This window comes from Ornithodoros turicata, chromosome 1 (genome assembly GCF_037126465.1).
Source record: "Ornithodoros turicata isolate Travis chromosome 1, ASM3712646v1, whole genome shotgun sequence".
Classification (NCBI taxonomy): Eukaryota; Metazoa; Arthropoda; class Arachnida; order Ixodida; family Argasidae; genus Ornithodoros; species Ornithodoros turicata.
This window is the reverse complement of record NC_088201.1, coordinates 37,818,766-37,838,668: the sequence shown is the minus strand read 5'-3', so window position 1 is coordinate 37,838,668 and position 19,903 is coordinate 37,818,766. Positions and strand designations below refer to the sequence as shown.

The 19,903-nt window shown below is 46.5% G+C and overlaps 1 long non-coding RNA gene across 2 annotated transcripts in view; it reads left to right on the top strand.

Annotated features, from left to right (window-relative positions):
* Nucleotides 1–282: 282 nt before the first annotated feature.
* Nucleotides 283–19,903, top strand: part of LOC135378026 (uncharacterized) — a 96,209-nt gene continuing 76,588 nt past the window's right edge. For both annotated transcript variants that reach the window (XR_010418240.1, XR_010418239.1), the window contains exons 1-2: nucleotides 283–475; nucleotides 2,554–2,654. This is a non-coding gene — a long non-coding RNA (uncharacterized LOC135378026). The remainder of the gene's footprint in view (nucleotides 476–2,553; nucleotides 2,655–19,903) is intronic.

The following is a 19,903-nucleotide window of genomic DNA, read 5'->3' as shown; positions in this document are numbered from 1 at the left end:
GGAGAATTTAAAAAATCTAGAAACCAGTTGGCACGTAGGACGATAACAAGTTTTAGTCGATCAGAAGGTGTTCACGATAACGCTTTCGAAAACATGATAAGCCACACGCCTCCCAAGCAGCACAATGTACTGGAAGTCGAGTGCATTAGGGGTGGACGGTATGTGTCTTATCAATGTTCTCTAGTTTCATGAATCTGTTCAAGGCCTTTCATCTACCCGTCCACCCCTATTGCACTCGACTTTCAGTGCATTTTGCTGCTTGGGTTCATTCAAGTGGATGACATCATGCTACTGATCTTTGACTTGACAGCTTCCGTTATAGTATCAAGTTCGTAGAGCGCTTCCAATCCACTAAAATTCCCCAATGTTGTCACATAACCGACGCCACGACAGTTCTCGTTCATTTCAACCTTCACCGAGTATTGCTGCGTCCCCCGTTCACATCTCCGTCCGATGCGGCAAGAACGAGCTCAAGGTAAGACACTGCTCTGCAATTGAAAATACATCACATGTTACGCGAACTGCCCCAATAAACCCATCCGGAATTATTTTTTGAACCATTCTAACTTGTTAAGCGAGCGTTCAATCGGTTCCGTTAGGTAGCAAGCGGGTAGCGTTAAGTGGGTAGCACCTCGATCCTGCGTGGGTGTCACACTACCAGCCTCTGCTTAACGCTACAAAAGCGCATCACCTCAAATGCGTGCCACTTTCGCTCATGTGCTCACGCATGTTTCCGCTCCGCTTCGGAAAGTGCGAGGATGTTTCGTCTTCGTTCGTGGAGTTCATTGAAGTATAACAACAGCAGCAATATATAGATGATGACATAGGGTGTTTAACCGCGGTTGCGGTACTCTGCCTGCATCATTGCACGTGGAACACACGAAGATGATGAGAGAAGAAAGAATAATAGAAAACACGTGGGGCATACACTAAAGAATAAGGAAAGCAGTCCAAGGAAAGACTACGGTGCAGGTTCTGTAGACCTAGGTGCATCAACAAGTCCACCATGTCACTTGAATGCTGTGAAGACGCGTGAAAGCTTCGAAACTACGTCACTGCACTTCTGTTTCGGTCGTTTTCACTCCGTTCTTGAGATGGAGTCGCAGATTATGACTTGGGTTACGCACTCAGGACGTGCGTTTGGTCGTTTAGTAGATAAAGTCATGACTTTTTTGTCTCTAAAGCAGTGTCAGCCGAAGGACCGCAAAATCACCAAGTCGCGTTTCGGAACTCGGCAAAAATTGTGCTGCATTACGCTGCCCCCCGACGTTGCAATGCAAGAAGCCAAGTGAGGAAAATGGTGCACCGCACATGAGCGAACTGGAATTTATGGATTTTTTAATGAGGCATGTATAAGCAACAGTGATGGCCACTAACTACTTCTACAGTAGTTTAACTATAAGTACTAACTACTTTGCGATTGAGTAGTTTAACTAGTAGTTAAACTACTTTTCAGGGGAGTAGTGTTAAACTACTTCTTTAACTACTGCAATGTATTTTAACTACATCTATAACTACTTAACGTTGTCCATCAACAGCAATCCCTTGTAGTGTTGTTGGACACCTAAATATGAATCACAAGCAGTGATAATGCTATTTAAAATATACTCTTGTGCCTACGTCGCTTAATTCACATACTGTCGTAAAATCCACTGCCTGTCCCTTGTATATTATGCGCTGACAAAAGAGCTTGTTGTGAAAATATTTTCTATGGAGTGAAAGCTTCCGCTACAAAGGTACGACGACGGGCCATGTACGAGATTTACACTCAGGCTCCTTCGTCACAGATCAATGCGCCACGCAGAAATATTGTGGTGGCTGCCGATTGCGCCACTGTGGATCGTAAAATATTTTCGCTTAGCCACGATGATCGATCACTTAGCCATCCTATGCGGTTATGTGCACACCAGGACGGTAACCAATGTATTACGGAGGCCGCTACGATCGTCAAATACAAAGCTTGCGGTGGGATTCTTTCTGCGCCTACGAGATAAACTAAGTTACAGAATTATTTCACAACAAATGTGGCTTCACTAGACAAGGATTAAAAGGGAAGATTTAGTACACATGCACGGCACAATTGCTCTGCACCTCCATTCTCATCAAACAAGTAGCTCAAGGTAAAAGTCGGAAGCACAATTGTGCCGTAAAACTTGCGGCAAAATCGGAAGTAGTTGGCGCCTGCAGTAACCTAACTACTGTAGTTAACTACTCGAAATAGTAGCTTAACTAGAAGTTGCCACTACATTTCTGCAAGTAGGTGATAACTACTTTTTAACTACAATCAGGTAGTTTAACTAGTAGTTTAACTACTGGCCATCACTGATAAGCAGTACAGTCGAAAAGCGGAAAACCCAACGATCCATTGAAGGTATAGCAATGAAGCAAAAGCCGCAAGTCTGGAGCCGCCGATATTTCGACTTGAGGGTTTGGCTTCAATCCAAGCAATATAGTGTTTGTTCCTTCGTAATGCACACGTATTCTTGACGGCAGAGGCCGCAGGACACACACACTCACAATACTTTCTTTCCCCCCTTTTTCATACTTGTACAGCAGCCAGTCAGCCCAATCAGGCTACCGGGCTGCAGGACGAGCATTCGCATTTACAGCCACATCTGGAGACCATGGTAGAATCGAGGCACTTAATATATCAGGTGAACAACGAATTATATTTTAAATTTTTTGGGTGGGTGGGTGGCAAAGGCATAGCGGAGCGAACACATTGTTAAGTAAAGAGCATTTATTGCTACGATTTCGACGTCAGCCTTGGTGGAACAATATTTACATCTAACAGCAACAATATATCACGTGCAAAAAACATGTTTTGAAGAAAACCGAAATGCTAACGTTGAGCTGAGAGTCCTCGTTCAATAGGACTTGCCATATCGTTTCCAGTGTACAGAAAGATGTGGACCAGAGAGAAGTGAAGCCGTCCTGGATTACGCGATCAATCTTCTCTAATCCGACTCGTGTGACAGCTTCAGAAGCGGTGAAGATTCGCTTGAGATGGCGCGCTAACCGCTTTTATTTCGTAATATGTTTCTGGGAGTAGTGACCGGGCCATTTTTTTATGTATATACGTTCGTGGATATACATCCACGTAGCCTTTGTTCACTTTGTGCACTCCACATGTTAAGTGTGGAAGTAATCTAAACACTATCGCAGCGCAGTGTATACTAGTCAGGGCTTCGAACCGAACCCCAACCGACGAACGACTGGATTATTTCTTTTGTGAGCCATCGTTGAAGGCAACCTTTATAGCGGCTGATTTCGCGGCTGAAGAGGAACTTTTTTTTTTATTCCGTGTCAGCGCCGCGAAGCAAATGTGGCTATGAGCGGCACACAGACGGGGACAGATAGAGAGAGGACAGCAGGAAGGAGAGGGAGATAGGGGGTTAGTGGGTGCTTCCTTTGCAAAATACTGGGGGGAACTGTGCCGACATCCGCCAGGAAAGCCTGCCAGAAAACACAGGAAAAACCTCAGATAGCACAGCCGGTGGTAGGATTCGAACCCACAAAATCCCAGTCTTCAGCACGACCTTTGGAGTAACCACTAACGAGCGGATACTTTTCTCTACTCCACCATGTCGCTAGTAGAACCGGAACCAGAAAAACAAAGGAGAGAGAGAGGGAAAAAAAACTGTACCCATTGAATGTTCAGACAGGTTTCGAGCTATCGAGATATTGTGTTCCCGCCGAGCTGTTGTTTGAACCGTTCTCGAACACGTCTTGTGCGCGTTTATCGGAATAACAACCTGATCCGCGAGAGAGTGATGTTCGGACAAAGGCAACCTCGAATAAAAGAACCTAAGCCATAATTAGGGTTCTGGGTTTTCGCAGTTTATTTTTGGGCATATTCGGAAGGTGTTTCTCGGAGTTTATCATTGTCCGAGAATTCTGAGTTTTTCGACATTTATTTAGTCGAGAGAAAAGGCAACGACTGTGACACGACATGCTTACAATGCGGCAGAATTTGGAGATAATGACATCGGCATCACGATCACAGTTGGCGACGTGAACATTGAAATTGAAATCCGGATACTCCGCCCGGACGAAGAAGAGGAAACTAGTTATCCGAGTTATCACAGGTATCCTTTGCTTTTAACAGGATCAACTCTGAAATATGTTCCACACTACAGATGCCTGCGAATAACCACTCACAGAGGGCGGACCTGGTCTCGATAGATTAAGGTTATCTGTACTAGCACCTTCGTTAACGTGCTTCTGCATCTCTGCGGGTCCTCCTGGGGTCCGCCCCGTGCTGACATCGGCAAGTGCATTCTCCTCTGATTCTGGGCGATATGCGATATATCCTACCTGTAATATATGGGTTTGGCAGCACTGGGGAATGGGAACTGCTGAGCATTCAAGCCCATTCAATTCTTTGCTTATAGGAGCGCCGAAGACCACTGTACTCTGTTGTAGTTGCGGCGCGGGAACCACCGGCGTACATCCTATATGATAAAGGAAACCTTTAAGCTTACACACGCCCCCCCCCTCCCCCCTTGGGGCGCCAAGGTCACTTGTGGAAATTGTACGCTCTTTACACTCTTCACTCGGTACCCTTTATTGTAATTTTTAGCAATGTGTAACCTTTATATAGACGTAGATTTCCAAATATCATAGCGGTTACACGTCCGATACCTCTGTTTAGAGGTTAAACACGACTTGTAACGTGACACTGGAGGAGCAATAGAGGTTACTTCAGTGTTCAACGGAAATCCAATCGTCGTAACTTATAAATGTACCCTTTATAGGAACGTTGTAACTTCTAAACGAATTTTGCGTTTGAATTTCCTTCGTTTGTTTTTCTTGTTTCTTTGCAAGGTAACCTCTATAAAAGGTCCTGCTCAAAAGTCACTGTATTCTCGTTCAAGCCGCACATTAAATCATTCAGTACGAGAGTGTCGGATCAGTGTGCGTTACGTTATTGTATCTCTGCGTCTGTACGGACTGCGGATCGTGTTCAGAATTGTGAAGAATGCACAAGAGTCAAGTGACGGAACTTTATCAGGGTATTTCTACGGTATGTTCACCACAAAGTTTACGTCGTTACGTTTTTGCTGGACAGTCTAGGAATACTAATCACAGCACAGTCTGTCTCTCTCTCTAACACGGTTCAACACAGTGTGTACGTGTGTGTCTTACGTCCGTTATTTGCTTAGTCCTTTGTCATACTTGTGTTTTACTTCTTCGTGTGCTTCTGATTAACCAAAGCCGCGTCGCTGATGTGTCATTCTGACATATCAGAAAGGAATAGGAATGTTTTCGGCGTACTGGAGAGGAAGTTGCAACAACGTGAGGACTGCAAAGAGTATACCTCCTTGAAACTGAATGTCGTTCACCACAGCTGAAGTGTTGGTATTGTTACGTCCTCGTGCTCTTGCCTCAGCTGTCGTTCCAGGTTTGCCAATTAAATAATACATATGCTCCAGTTGCAATTATTTATTTCTTTCACTTGTTGTGCATGTGAATCTGTACATGTAGTGATCACTCAGTTTTCGCCATTGGACGCTTTTAGATGAATTACGTATATTATAGCTATATGTTCCGAGTGACAGTATGCGTTCTGCACTGATGAGAGCTCATTTTGAGCACCATTTGTTCTGTAGCGTCTGAGAAGAGGCGAGCGTCTTAGAGACAGCCTGGCGAAACTAACTTTTACGTCGGTGTGGCGGTTAGGAGACAGTAACCTCTATTTATAGGTGATCTGTGTAACGTTTATAGAGTGTATTGCGCATATAGGTTACAAAGTACCTTCTGAAATAGAGGGTAAAATTTTTGAAAATTTTACCCTTTACTAGAAGGAACCAGGTTTAGAGTGTAGTCATAGGTCGTCATGATTGTGCTCAGATGCCGTATATGAACCTCTGAACACCCGCAGAGTCTGCAGCGTCCGTCTCCAGGAAAAGAGTTGTGTGTGGCGGGGAAGGGGGGGGGGTTGCACACTTTGCCCCCCCCCCTCCCCGGAAGAAATCCTGGGTCCTGGGAATACCCATGGTCTAGCTGTTCTTCGTTTCCTCGACTTCCACCCTAGTCTCCTATGCGGCGCCGATGTGGACACTTCGCCACCACACCGTGCATACCTCGAGTACTTTGTGTCTCGCCTGTCATTGGTCGTTACGTGAAGAATGCGTGAAGAACAGAAATGAATGTCATGCGCCCTCAACCAATAGTCGAGCTCTTGATCCTGCAATCTTCGTGATAATTGATAAAGTAGATAAAGCATGAATAGTACCCCAAGCAGCACAATGTACTGAAAGTCGAGTGCAATAGGGGTGGACGGTATATGGGTCTTGTCAATGTTCCTTAGTTTGAAGGGACTGTTGAAGGTCTGCCACCTACCCGTCCACCCCTATTGCACTCGACTTTCAGTACATTGTGCTGCCTGGGACAGGATCAACTGTTGGTTGAGGGCGCGTGACATTTATCGCTGTTCTTCACGCCTTCTTCACGTGACGACTAATGACAGGCGAGACACAAAGTAATCGATGTTGACGAGAAACCTTGACAAACACTGCATCTGATCCATACCCTTCACACCCATCGAACTGAAATATACTAACGGCTCAGTCTACCAAGGCGAATTGACAGCTGTATTTTACATTCCACAGGACGGATTTGAGCAAGGATTCAAAGTCCCTTACGAATTGTCATCTACAGAAGTCGAGGCCTTCGTTATATTAGCCGCCTTGAGAAACATCTATCCGTCGACACCCAGAGCTTGGACAGTCCTGACAGACAGTAAAACAGTGTTGGAGGCGATGACCTTTTACTCCATTAAGGTTATAAGCGATATCTATACCATGATTCTTGACGGGCACAACCAACTCATGTCCTTGGCTGGTCCTTCAGACACTGTGTGTGGTTCCAATGGGTGTATGTGAAAATGACCACGCTGATGCTGCGGCAAGACGTGCCCACATAGTGAGCCGATGAACTGCGTCCCCCTTACGACATTACTTGGCCCTACCCAACACGGTCACGTGACTGCAACGTTATTCAGGTTCCCCAGGGAAACGTAACTTCTTGACAAGTCCTGGCTTGTCATGACTTCTTCTGATGACTCCACCAACAGTGAACTATGAAGGAACAGTGTAAACAGGGCTAACTTTTCCCGTGTTCTTTTGTAATAAACATGCCCCCCTCCCCCTCCTTTCAAGAAGACAACTTGCATGTTATTGTCATCTGCGCTCCCTTGTCCACTTTGAGGAGGAGGACAGCATGATTCAGAGATAAAGGGAAGGGAAAACCCTAGGCGCTTGCATACGTTCCTCAAGCAGTCCTGGGAAATGCGCCGAAATGACCTCAAAATGTCCTCATACCGAGTAGAGTCACTAAATAGGCTAGTGCTGTGTGCCAGACTGTCCAGACATGTTTTATAAGAAGACAGTCGGCGGCATCCGCGCCACTGGTGCATTCCTCGCGGAGATACCCACATAAAGGACGCCATAACATCGGGTCAGAGCGCACCTCCGCGGTCGGGATGGACTCTCACCTCACTGTCAGTCTGTCTGGATCGAGCATCGAAGCCACTCGCGCTCGATATGTACTCGTGTAGATTCGTAATAAATGTGTTGTGTGTAAACTTCAGGTACCCTGATCAATTGAAATATGATCTGTTTCAGCCTCATAGCTGTTACTTTCCATCAGGGTATCCTGTTCAGGCACTCTAATGTCGAGGTGCCTCTAGGGAAGGATGGAGTTCACCCACACGGGTGCATCGCGCAAAGACTGCTGGGCAGTTGATTTGGGTAAAGAAAGCCACCATTCCTCGTCGTGGGGGCTGGTAACCTGGGCGCATATTATTAAGCAGCAGAGCAGCGAGGCACTCACGTGAACGATGAGACGATGAATGCGTTTATTCGGGCACGGGCATTACGCACGTGCCTTCGTCGTCAATTACTTCCCCTCCCAGAGGCTGACCTCCTGGTCAGGAGAGCATACAGATGAAACCGGCTGATGTCGACGTGAAAGTGACGATGGGGGCAGGATGGATATGGAGAATGAAGCTGATGCTCGTCGCTCTGCCGGACCTTATCCCTGGGGCTGACACCGTTTCCAACCCGGCGCTCGGATATTGACGGCGGAGCTGAGAGCGTCGTGTAGTCGGTGGGGCTGGGGAACTGGCTGCATTGTCGTCGCCATCTCTCGTTGCCCACTCTCTTCTCCGTTGGCATCGTCGATCCGTCAGGGCTGGGGCATCGATGCTCAAAAGCATCACCGTCGTGGCGAGGAAGCGCGACGGGTCGGGAGAGGTGTCTATATGTCGTCGTCGTATAATCTCCGCACCTCCATCAAATGTTAACCACCAGGGCAGCAAGGCACTCGGTTGAACGATGAGACGACGATTCTGTTTATTCGGCACGGACACTAAGCCCGTGCCTTCATCGTTGTTACAATATCAGAATACTGAAATAAAAACTCTATTACTCGTACGCAGAATGCGTTCTCTAGTTCTGGTTATACTATCGCTGCACAATTACCGTACACCATCGTTGTGTCACCTGCTACGTGCCAGTACGTTCACATGAGATTACGTTCACATTTCTCATGTCGTCATCACTCTTGCATGGTTCGGTACCATCGTCGTGCTCTCATACGCACTTCTTATTCACACTGATGGCTTGTGATAGCTGAAGTTCGTAGGGCGACACCGGAGTCGCGCACTGTGCTCATGTGCGTGCATATCAGTGTTGAGGATTTGAGGGAACAAATCGGATTTAAATCAAACCCGTAGTTTGCAGAAGGTGCTATATCAAATCCAAATCAAGTCCGGATTTAAATTTATTCGAGTAAATCGAATCACTTTAAATCCGGATTTATTTTCAACACGCCAAATCAAATCCCTTTTTAAATCCGGATTTTTCAAATCCTACTGATTCGCTTACACAAAAATAACTCGTGTTTTAGAGACGTAGCCCCGCACGAATGCTCTAACCTCTACGTGATATAAGCGTGCATTTTTACGAACAGCACTATCCTGGTAAAATTTCCCGCCGGACCGAGCGTAACCTTTTGTTACGTATATCATATAACGGGGTAAACGAACCTCGTAGATAGATGCGTGTTCCCTTGAACCCCAACATAAAGAGTAGATTGTGCAGCACCTCCACAAAAGGAAAGTTCTTACGCTTTATTTCCGGCTCTTTGCGTGGCATACTTAGCACGATTAAACTAATGAAGTACCCCGAGGACGGAAAGCGTTGAATTGGGCTCTTCGAAGTATTTTCCCTGAGTGCCCCGTGCACAAAATGACGCCGCAGCCGCCATAAGTTTAGGGCGCATTAGCGCACGAGAGCTTTTCTCGGTCCAATACTCAAATGCCGATTAATTCCAGTTAGAGGATTACGCAAGGGAAATGGGTATCAAAAGTTGAGTTCTCGCTTCGCATCATCACGGTAACACAGCTAGGAAAGTATAATGTACACTTAATTTATGTAGTATTGCTAGCGACGAAGTATGTGTTAGACTCTTCCTTGCTGCTCTTTGCTCTTTTCTGTTTTGTCTGCTGTCTTTTTCGTTTTCTTTTTTGCTCTCTTCCGTACTACAATGCGATTTTAACTCGAAAGCATAATTTGGAGTAACCCGAAAGCACTGATATTTTGGGCAACGCTGGCGTGACGCTGACGTTTTAATAAAGTGAATGAGAACGGAAATTATCACCGGTTCGGTTCACGTTCGGGACCGAAAGTCACTCATAAAACTTCGAACCGGTTCATCGCTCCATTCTAAGGCCGACTCTGGGTGCAAACATGAATGGCCAATTCATTGATTCGATGCGACTGGGACGCTTCACCACGTCACTCGTTGGTGACGTTTAATTTAAAAAATTAGCGGTCTCCCTGCTGATGCAACGAGGTGTAAAGCGACAGCAGTCGTTGAACTGCTAAGAAAATGTGGGGATAATTTTAAATTGCGCGTAATAGTCTTCAGACGAGGGTTAAATGTAGGAGCAGAAGTGCAATGAGTTATGATGTAATGCTGGAGAGGATAACGCGCTGTGGGGTTTATTGGCGTGAAGAGATTCATTGACCCGAATTGGGGGGGGAGGATAACTTTTTTATTCAAGCCGATCTTGTTTGTTTCTTCGTCGTTGTGTTCACTGGTTTAGCATATTCATAGTAACAGCTTATGAGTGCTGAAATACGTTGTATAATCCGTGCGCTTCAGCGTGTTCAGTCCTCTTGCAAACAGAATCGGTACGTTTCAGCGTGTCAAGTTCACAATCAATCTCAAAGTCGATTGTCATGCCGTTGCCGGTGGCAACGAGTGAGCGAGTGGCGCCTCGAGTGTATGATGCATAAACCGCGTTAAATTCTTTTGCCGTGTATTTCGAGAGCCATTGATTTTAATTATCTTAAGCATTCACATGGAACCTGTGGGGATGACGACAGGCCTAACTGGATTTACTGCGACGCGTAGACAGCGGCCACCAACATGGGAAAGTCCGAGAAGGACCGTTTGTTCATGTCGGCAGGCCCACGCCACGACGAAGCAAGACGTCGCTCTCCCGCCTTGACAGCCTCGCTTGCAAGGTGTAATATAACGTAGAATTCCAATTCTGCCTAACCTAGCAATAATAACCTCACCTAGCAAGCACGTCCGGTGCTATACTTTACTAGGTACTCCTCGTCTCACTGACGCGCAGTCGCATGATCTGAAACTATATGGGGTGCCCATGCCGGCATGCAGCCCACCAGCGGGTTCTCAAGCGATCCTCCGCACGGAAGAAGTGGATTAATCACGTTGAGTACCCTGCCATAAACGCGTCTGCACCTTTGGTTCCCGTGGTGCCATTTATCGTCCGAGCTGAGATTTCGGCGCAGACCACAGGAATTTCCGAACTGGTAGCCCAATAATGCAATCGCATTAAAAAATCGGATCATGCCGGTAGGATACGCCGTACGCCCGTACGTTAGCATTTGTAGAATCCATAACAATTAGCACTGACTGCATAGCTGTCTGCAGTAACATTTAATTGAGCTTGATAAGGCACATACAAACACAAAATGAGATAACGTGTCCCCTCTGTTTAGTCGGTTATGTCGGTTTGCTGGCATTCGGGTGCTATGATATGACACACTTGATTTATTTTTCTTCCGTGGGTCGCCAAGACCAAACAAAACCTGTACAAAGTTTTCTCACAACTGGCTAGCCACGATGGTAACATTATCGCATTTATTATGACGTCATTTCAAAGGTCACTAGTAAAGGACCTCGAAAAAGGTCCCTCGTGATCACAGTTGTCTCGCGACATAATTCCGCAAATTATCGTTATCGAAAAAGGTCCCCGAGAACCCTTTAATGTAAATGCAGCATCAGTATGTCCACGGTTCACCTCAGCGCTTGTTTCCCGTTGCGTCCCACCTCTCGTGTGTTCCCCAGCGAGCAGACGCTTCAACATGACATCTCCTAACGAGCTTTCGAAACCGTTGTCTTCGAAAACAAACCATTCACGCTGGGGTGACAACTGTGAGAGAACACTGATCACTTCGCAACTGCTTTTACGAGGGCACTTTTATCGAGTTCCAGCGATACAGGCGTCATGAGTTGGAAACGACGAGCTGGGGGTGCCTGTCCATTCACTGTCACTCTCGCCAAACAAGAGGTACCACTTCGCTTTTTAACTGTAAATATCGTTGGGACCACCCCTCAGGCGGGATCTCCCCCGGGATCCCAGTGAGTGGGTCCATTGAGTGCTCTCTTGCTGCTACACTTGGGGAAGTCGGCTCTTTATTTTGGCAGGTGTGCCTTGTCTGCGATGTTGTGAAACCATTCTGTCGGGGAGTCTCAGCGGTCTGGATGTCTTTGATTGGGGCAGTGACAACTGCTTTCGAGTGCAGAGCCGATATCGCCGATATCTTCTGCGTAACTGCGATGACTGATTGAGATATAGTGTAGGAATTTAACGCGCGTCTTTCACAAGATGCATATTCAATAGAGCAATGTGCTACTTCGGTAAAAATTTACATTAGTAATAAATAAATATGTATTTTGAAGCGTGGACAAGTCTAGGAGAAGCTCAGTATAGCATTTAAAAGCGACTATGACTTCGTCGTAACAGGGAACATAATCGAATACGTATCGAAAAGATATCATACGTATCTACGTGAATTCCTGTAGCTATAAGAGGGTGGTGGGATATATAACACCGGCAGATAATGTTCAACATTTATTCCTGCCAGGTATCCCTTTCTACATTCGCACTTTCCGTTGTGATCTCCAAGAGAGAACACGATTCCTCTGGCTTTTTGCATTCAATTGCTCTTTTTGAGTGTCGTGGCTCCTTTACTTGTCTGCGTATAAAACATCGAATGGCCCAGAGAATCGTAACAAGTGATATATCCTATTTAGAGAAAAATCGCGGAACACTAAAGTGCCATAAAGCAGGCGGAGGAGGGTTCAAAATTATGCACTCTCGATAATTTGCGCTTTCCGCGGATACATATTCGTCAGATGTTAGAGTAGTGCATAGATATAATGGTTGTGTGTGTGTGTGTGTGCCTGTGAATGCGTGTGTGTGCGTGTGCCTGTGCCTGTCTGCATATGTGAGTGAGTGACCCTCGTATCCGTCTCTTGTTTTCTTTCTTATTCATTTTTGGTCTGTTTTGGAGATAATTTTGCCTTTGGTGCTTCTACATAGCTCCCCAGGCATAGGGAAATGTTAGCAACAACTAATTAACCTACACTAGCTTGCTTGCATTCTGTTTCTGCGTTTTATAATCCCTCAACGTTACATTTCTTTTTCTCAATTCAGTCGTTCGCAATCATCAGTACATTGGCTAAAGCTGTCGCAGCTTCTCGTTGCAAACAGATTGCTAAAGCTATGCACACGTATATGCACGACCTGAATTGAGTTACCTACGATCCATGACTAATCCGTAACATAGTGTGACCATCCACAAGACCAATTAAGCGCCCACACAAAGAAAACAAAATACAACTTTGATGAAAATGAACATCTACATCTACAAGTGCTAGTGGGATCCATTTCCGTAAGACTGCGATAACAATATAGATGCCCTTGCTGAAATGCCTTTCAATCCATGTGTGTTTCTTGCGCATAAAGACTGCACACGTCTTGATCAGGTGGTGTGAACCGGATTATATGACGTCACGCATATATGCATTCTACCTACACTTTTCATGACTCACTAATATTGTTCTGTGTGAATACAAGCTTAATATTTGGCGCATTAAGTGTTCTGGAAAACCCTGAGCTGGATTACAGAGGAAGCTTTTGTTGGGATTTTAGTGCCTGAACTAGGTGTTCGAGTTACATAATTGTTACTTCCTCGCATTATCGTAGGCAAGTAAACGACGATTGTGTCACCGCTCGATGCATCTTATTATTGGCATATCGTTTTCCAGAAGTTCCCGTAGGGCAACCTCTGACCTCCTACATCAGTGTTTGTAGCAACAAAGAAACATGGGAACTCGAATTTATTGTAAGAGTGTTGGCCTTTCTCACTCCCGTTGTCGGCATGAAACGCAAATAGCATTCCGGAAGTTACGTTTTATATCCCCGCCGCACCCCACACGCGCGATACTTTCAAAGGTGTTGCTCTTCTCACTGAATAGTGCAGAAGAAACGCCCACTGGGGGCTTTCCGGGGTGATGTTAGATCCCCCGGCAGATAACGCGTGAAAAGAGGGAAATCGCAAAGCCTGTTACGCTTCACTGTCGGTGCCATTTTGTGCCTCATTGGAGCTGTTTCTGGACAGAAGGGTCACCGGACCAGAAGGAGTGTAGCGCACCTGGCTTTCGAGATGGATATCGATATCTGATGGCCACCGACGGCATCACAGAGCGCTACCATTAGTAGCTCCCTTCGCTTCATCGTTTCCGTTTAGAAGTAAAGTACGCGCGGGTCGCAGCTTCCAAATCGTATCTTGCGATCTGAGCAGTCTGAGGCACGACTTTTATGCTCGCATCATGGCACAATGGGTTTAGTCCACGACGTTCCGCTTGACTTTTGTGCAATGTGTCAGTAGGCACGGTTTAAAGTGCATAATGGAGGGTGCCCAACGTGGGTGGGAGTAGCGTGGTACGCTGCTCCGCTGCTTGCGACGCTAGGTGGGGTCCATATGAATGCACTACAGGCACTCTTCTTGAAGAGAGGTGGGGTTAAATTCATGTGTGCGTGGCTTATTGATGTAGAAAGAGGATGTGATTCTAGTGTGGATTGAACAAGGAGTGATGCATTAAACTCTACTGAAGACGGCGTCTGCAAGGGAGTCTTTACGATGGAATATTCTTGAACTTTAAAGCTCCCTCGGCGAAAGTCACTTCACCCACAACACGAATAGAACCTGTCCGCTGTCGAGAACGTACAACGAATTAAATATTTAGGCATCAACCGTGTTAATTGTCCCGTCGTAGAGTCTCAAAAACCAATGTCAGATAAAAGCTCGGTTTCTTTCGAAAAAAGAAAAGAAAGGACGTAGATAACCAAGCAGTAAAACTAAAAGAACAATTAGACGTCGCGGTGATTGCCTTCGGTGCAGCTTAATGGTGCCATAAATACCATTGAGACGACATTGACACATGCGTTAACGGAGATGTTTGGAGAAAAATCGTCCTGTCGCTTCCTCTGAAGGAAATATATGAGCAGAAAGAGTCTCAGCTGAGTTACCGATAAACAAAAATGGCACATTCTTACATCATCTTTCCAGCTCTGCGCAGGTGCTACATTTGGGGCTGTCATGCCGTTAGGAGCGCATGGAGGTGTCCATGAGCCCCGATGGGTAGCGCATTATGTGTCTCGGGGTCTCCAGAACAGGTCACGTACTTCATCTATTAGGTGTAATTTGGCTGACAGGCAGAGTGATCCATAAGCGACTGACGGGTGATTGCGAACAGGTCAGCCCTGGAAATACGCGCCTTGACAGGCTCTAATGCGGCATCGCGTGGGATCCCGTCCGTGGTATACTGCACCCCTGCAGCAGTGATGTATAGCCGGCGTATGCTGCTGAGAGAGATATATCCGTATGGTCACTGCTAACCCTACCGGGATTAGCGTCCCTGTGTGGGGCGCTGCAGGACGGCACTATCACCAAGGCCGCTTGCCGCTCTTTGTGGCTATACTCTTTCATTTGCTCTCTATTATGTACACATCACGGTGCCCTAAAAATGATCTCGTAAACAATATGGGCGACGCGCCGTTAAATAGTTTCTGAAGGTAATGTCTGCAGACATTTCTGGGTCATAGAGGGAAAATGGATCGCTTAGATTAGCCACGATTTGTTCGTAGTCTTATAATAGTCCCCATGTCATAGTCCCACAGTCCGCATAAGTTGGCTATAAAAGGTGATTAAATTATAGCCATCAGTGGCTTGGCCTTAAAGAGTGATAATTCTTCTCATTTACTCAAACATAAAGCACACTCACAATACAGTACAGCACAGTACATGGAAAATGGGCGTTTCAATTACGGTTTGGATAGAGTCTGTCTTGTCAGTTGCGACGCACCCGCGTGTGTGATATCTCATTTGCTTGTGTCATGTGCGTGTGCGAGTGTGTATGCCTCATCTTTTTCATCGTCATCCCACTCCTATATTAACCCACATGCACTGAGGTATGGTACCGCAATTGTTGCGGTGAATCACCTCATCCCATCGTCATTCATGTAGTAGTAGTTGTTGTTGCTGGATACAGTCCAACATCATCGTCGTCTTTGTGTCTATATATGTGTGTATGTAAGAATGTCGCTATAAAAAGTGAACATATTATTACAAAACTTGTGGACGCGAGAGCATTGTTAAAGCAAAAGAAAACACATTTATATACTCATTCAATTTGCAGTTCCCATGGTTTGCTTTGGTAAATGGCAAAAATGCAAACTCCCAATAAAATATACAGATTCGGAAACAAATGCAAATTGACGAGCCATAACGGCGCCGCCCTATCAGATTAGTGTCAGTAGCCGACACTAATGTGCTGGGTACCTTGTGGCCACAAGAGTACCATCACCATGTCGCAGCCAGTCCACAGTTCCGCCGTCACAGGGCACTTGGAGCGGGCTGGGTGAAAGGGACAAACACCAGCCATCACAAACAGAGAACGCACACAGACACCCTCACATGCATACGTACGTCTCCCAGTCTGAGCCTATACGAGACGAAATATTACCGTTATCCCGTTCTGTGGCCCAGCTCGTGGGCAAATTGGGTCTGCCCCCCAAGCTCATACGGTCCTGGTGAAGTGTAGAGCGCGCGTACTTCGCTACTAACCTTGCAACGACACGCCTGAAGACAGAGGTTTGTCCCTGTATTTGCCGTTGCTTGACGAGCTCTTGCAATCTAGTGCGTGATTTCAGCAATGAGAATGACGAAATGACGAGTATCCTGCGATGCTGGAGGGGCAGGGTTAAGGAACCGTACACCAGCTGGACCACGGCCGGACTGGACAGCTCAAACTTTGTCACGTTGAATACCTCAGCTGCGCGTCTGAGGAGAGCTGCCGGCAGCACACACTCGAGAAAAGCAAGCCGCAGGGTGTCTAGTTACTCACAAATCGGATAGCAATTACAGATTGGTGCTATTGCGAACGATCGGCTACGATATCCACGAGGACATGGACCACACGCCAGATAAAAGATGACCGACGTGGCTCCAGATAGTGCGCCCTAACCCCTCAGATGTTCATGCCTGTGTTGCAGGGTGTAGGGCATTCTCTCTCGGCAAATGAAAAGATCCAGGTGGTAGCACTCATACTATCTGGTGCACGTTGAGACGAACACACAGCCTTCAGCGTACACCGTTAAAGAACGCCGGCAAGAAAATGGTATATTACATAATTAGTTCGCAGCACCTACGTCGCAACTATACAAAACCACTGGTGTTTTTACACTAGTGAAACACTTTATGATAGACGATGTTCCAAACAAAGGAGGTCATCAAAGTATACCTGCGCCACCAAGCTCGTCACACGGCTCACCCCTGGCATACTTAGATGTAATCGGACCTAACTCGGGCTTTGGCACAGCGATCAGAAACCTCCAGCAACACATCCCAACTGGATACAAGAAAGATAGGCAGCCAAACACACCTCTTTGGAGAGAGCCAACGCCATCTCCAGCATGCGCCACTATCCCTGGCATTACCAAAAAGAGCAACATCCCTCCTGAAGTCGTTAGGCAGCTTGCACTGGAGGTGGTCACAGAGCTAGGGAAGCGCAATACCCCGTGTATACTGACGGTTCCTTGTCTATGGATGGGGCTTCCTCGGCCGTCTATGATCCCCGTAATGCCGAGACTTTACAGAACAAGCTAAGCCACAAGACTTCGTCCACGGCTGCGGAACTTCACGGGATATTCTCGGCGCAGAAGTACATGGCGACTCACCGGCCGCAAACGTGGGTTCTCTTTACTGACTCCCGATCTGCCATCCAAACACTATAGACTCAAGCAAGGAGACCATCAATGACGCCATGTGAAGCAAAATTACCAAGACATACGGGAAACTCAGACGAGACGGACATCTGGTATCCATCCAATGGATCCCCAGCCACCGCAAGATCCCTGGAAACGAGAAGGTGGAAGAGGCTGCAAAAGAAGCCCACTCCCTGACATGCAGGGAAAACATACCACTGACCAAAGACCACATCAAAATTTCAATCCATCTCGATAGTATATCTTTCTTAATTTAGTTATCCCGGAATCATTAATTAGCCAGCATTATGCATGTGGAGTTCCCTGTTGTATATAGAGTATGTATTGTGTTTCGTGCACCACACTAAAGGCCACGGCTGTTTGTGGGCACTTTAAATAAAATTAATCAATCAATCAAAAAGGGCAGCAAAGCGAACAGCAGATGTGCAGATGAAGAAGCTCCTGGACAATCTACACTGGAGACACCCCAGGCTTGTCGCCCTCGATGGTCCATATAATTACGCAGGCTGGAGATACATGAGCCGAACTGACGCAGCACTCATTCATCGACTCCGACTTTGTACTGCTTTCACAAGAGCTTACAGGTATAAGCTAAACATGACTGATGGCCCTACATGTAAACAATGCCACACAAGCGAAGACGACATCCATCTACTACTGCGCTGTGCGAAATATGAGGACGAGACAAAGATCCTCGAAAAGCGTCTCTCCACACTGGACAGCCGGCCACTTACCATTGCAAAGATTCAGGGTGCGTGGTCTACAGACGACAAATGCCGCAAGGCGGCAGGCTACCTGCTACAATTCGTCAAGGCCGCAAACCTGCGGGATCTGTGACACGTGTGCTTCCGCGCATCTTGGTTTCCCTGTGTCTGTGATTTGTGTGTGTGTGTGTGTGAATTTTTGTTTTGAAGAGTAGCAAGCCAAATATTGGCTAACCTCTCTCAACACATAAAAAGAAGAGAAGACGAAGCGGAGAGCGAATTTCCTCTTGCGACGTGCTTCCCATGTCGTAGCACAAGTACTGAACGTTTAGGTGCGTAGAGGTGACTAAGAGATACCTTATCACATCAGTGGGGTGCTTCATTTCATCTGTTCAGCGCGTTCGCAGAGCTGTACAGGAAAGAACAAGTTACAACTACCCGTCCTCCTCTATGCACTGGCACTTACAGTAGATTTTGTTGCTACTGTTGCACCTCTTTCCGTTCTTTGCTTTTGGGCATTAACGCAGTACATTTGCACGCTGTATCTTCAGAGCGGCGTGCTGCACACTTGCTGCAATTAGTGGGGTTCGCTTGTAACCAGAGAGGGGGGAATATACGTATGTTCTCCACCGAAGGAAAGTGGAAAGGTCAGTCAAACGCTGGGTCGACTTGCTGTTCCACCGAAAAACAGAGGAGTAAATAAGAGAAGAAAAGGGAGAGGAGAACAAAAAAGAAGGCAGGAAACAAGGGAACGGAAAAAAACTCACTGGTGGTTCGTCACTGATTCGGAATAATTCGTCACCAACGTGGTCCACGTCAGAACAGAGCGTGTACATAATCAGTGTTAGGACTTTAGGACTTTCAGAGTTAGGACTAAGCAGTACAGTTTTCTGCAGTGAATAGGCACACCTAGTGGTGGCATGCCGCCGCTCACTGCGGAAGTACACGAAAACAGATAGAAAACCAACGAATAAAGCGCCCAACTGATACAGCTCAAGCCATTGAATAGAGGAGTAGTATACAACGTCACTGAACTGAAGAATGCTGCTGCCACGAGGGCGTTACGTCCGGGGAAGATTCAAAGACGAGAAACCCGTTATGTTCAGGCATGGAGGAAAGAAGCTCAAGACGCCACCTAAAAGGTATTTGGAGAAGGAAGAAAAGACGTGGGTCAAATGACTTACGATTAGCGATAGTTTTGTAGGGGCTTTGTAGGTGTAAACGCTCACGAAAATGTCTCTGCACGCGACACCTTGGGCACGCTACGGGCGCATGTATCCACGAATTCCGAAACTATATAGGCTTCAATCTCCTCTACGCAAACAACTGTAAAACCGAAACCGAAAAACTAGCCGTGACGACGACACATAGCTGGGCCCGAATTCTTTTGTGTTTAGGAGAGAGTTGCTTACTTCCCTTTTTCCTCCTTCCTGAATGGGGCAAAGAGATCGAGGTCTGGTGAAAATTCAACGTCAGGGTAAAGCGTGCGGAAGACAAGGGCAACGGACAGAATCTGACAGGTGACAACCCTGTTGTGATTGGTTGATTGAAAAATGAAAAATATGGATATGTGGGAACCGGCAAAGTTGCGACGGGCTACTCCAGGACACGTAAATAGAAGAAAACAAAACAAGATAGAAAAGCAAAACAAATGCAACCCAAAATGTCCAGGCCCTGTTGTGCTTAATAGAGAGTTTTAGCAAACCGTTGGTAACGTGGCTTGCGTCGAACCGTATCAACCGGAACCAATCAGTGGATAAGATTCTGAGTCACACACGACTGCGATTGGTTCCGGTAGGCACGA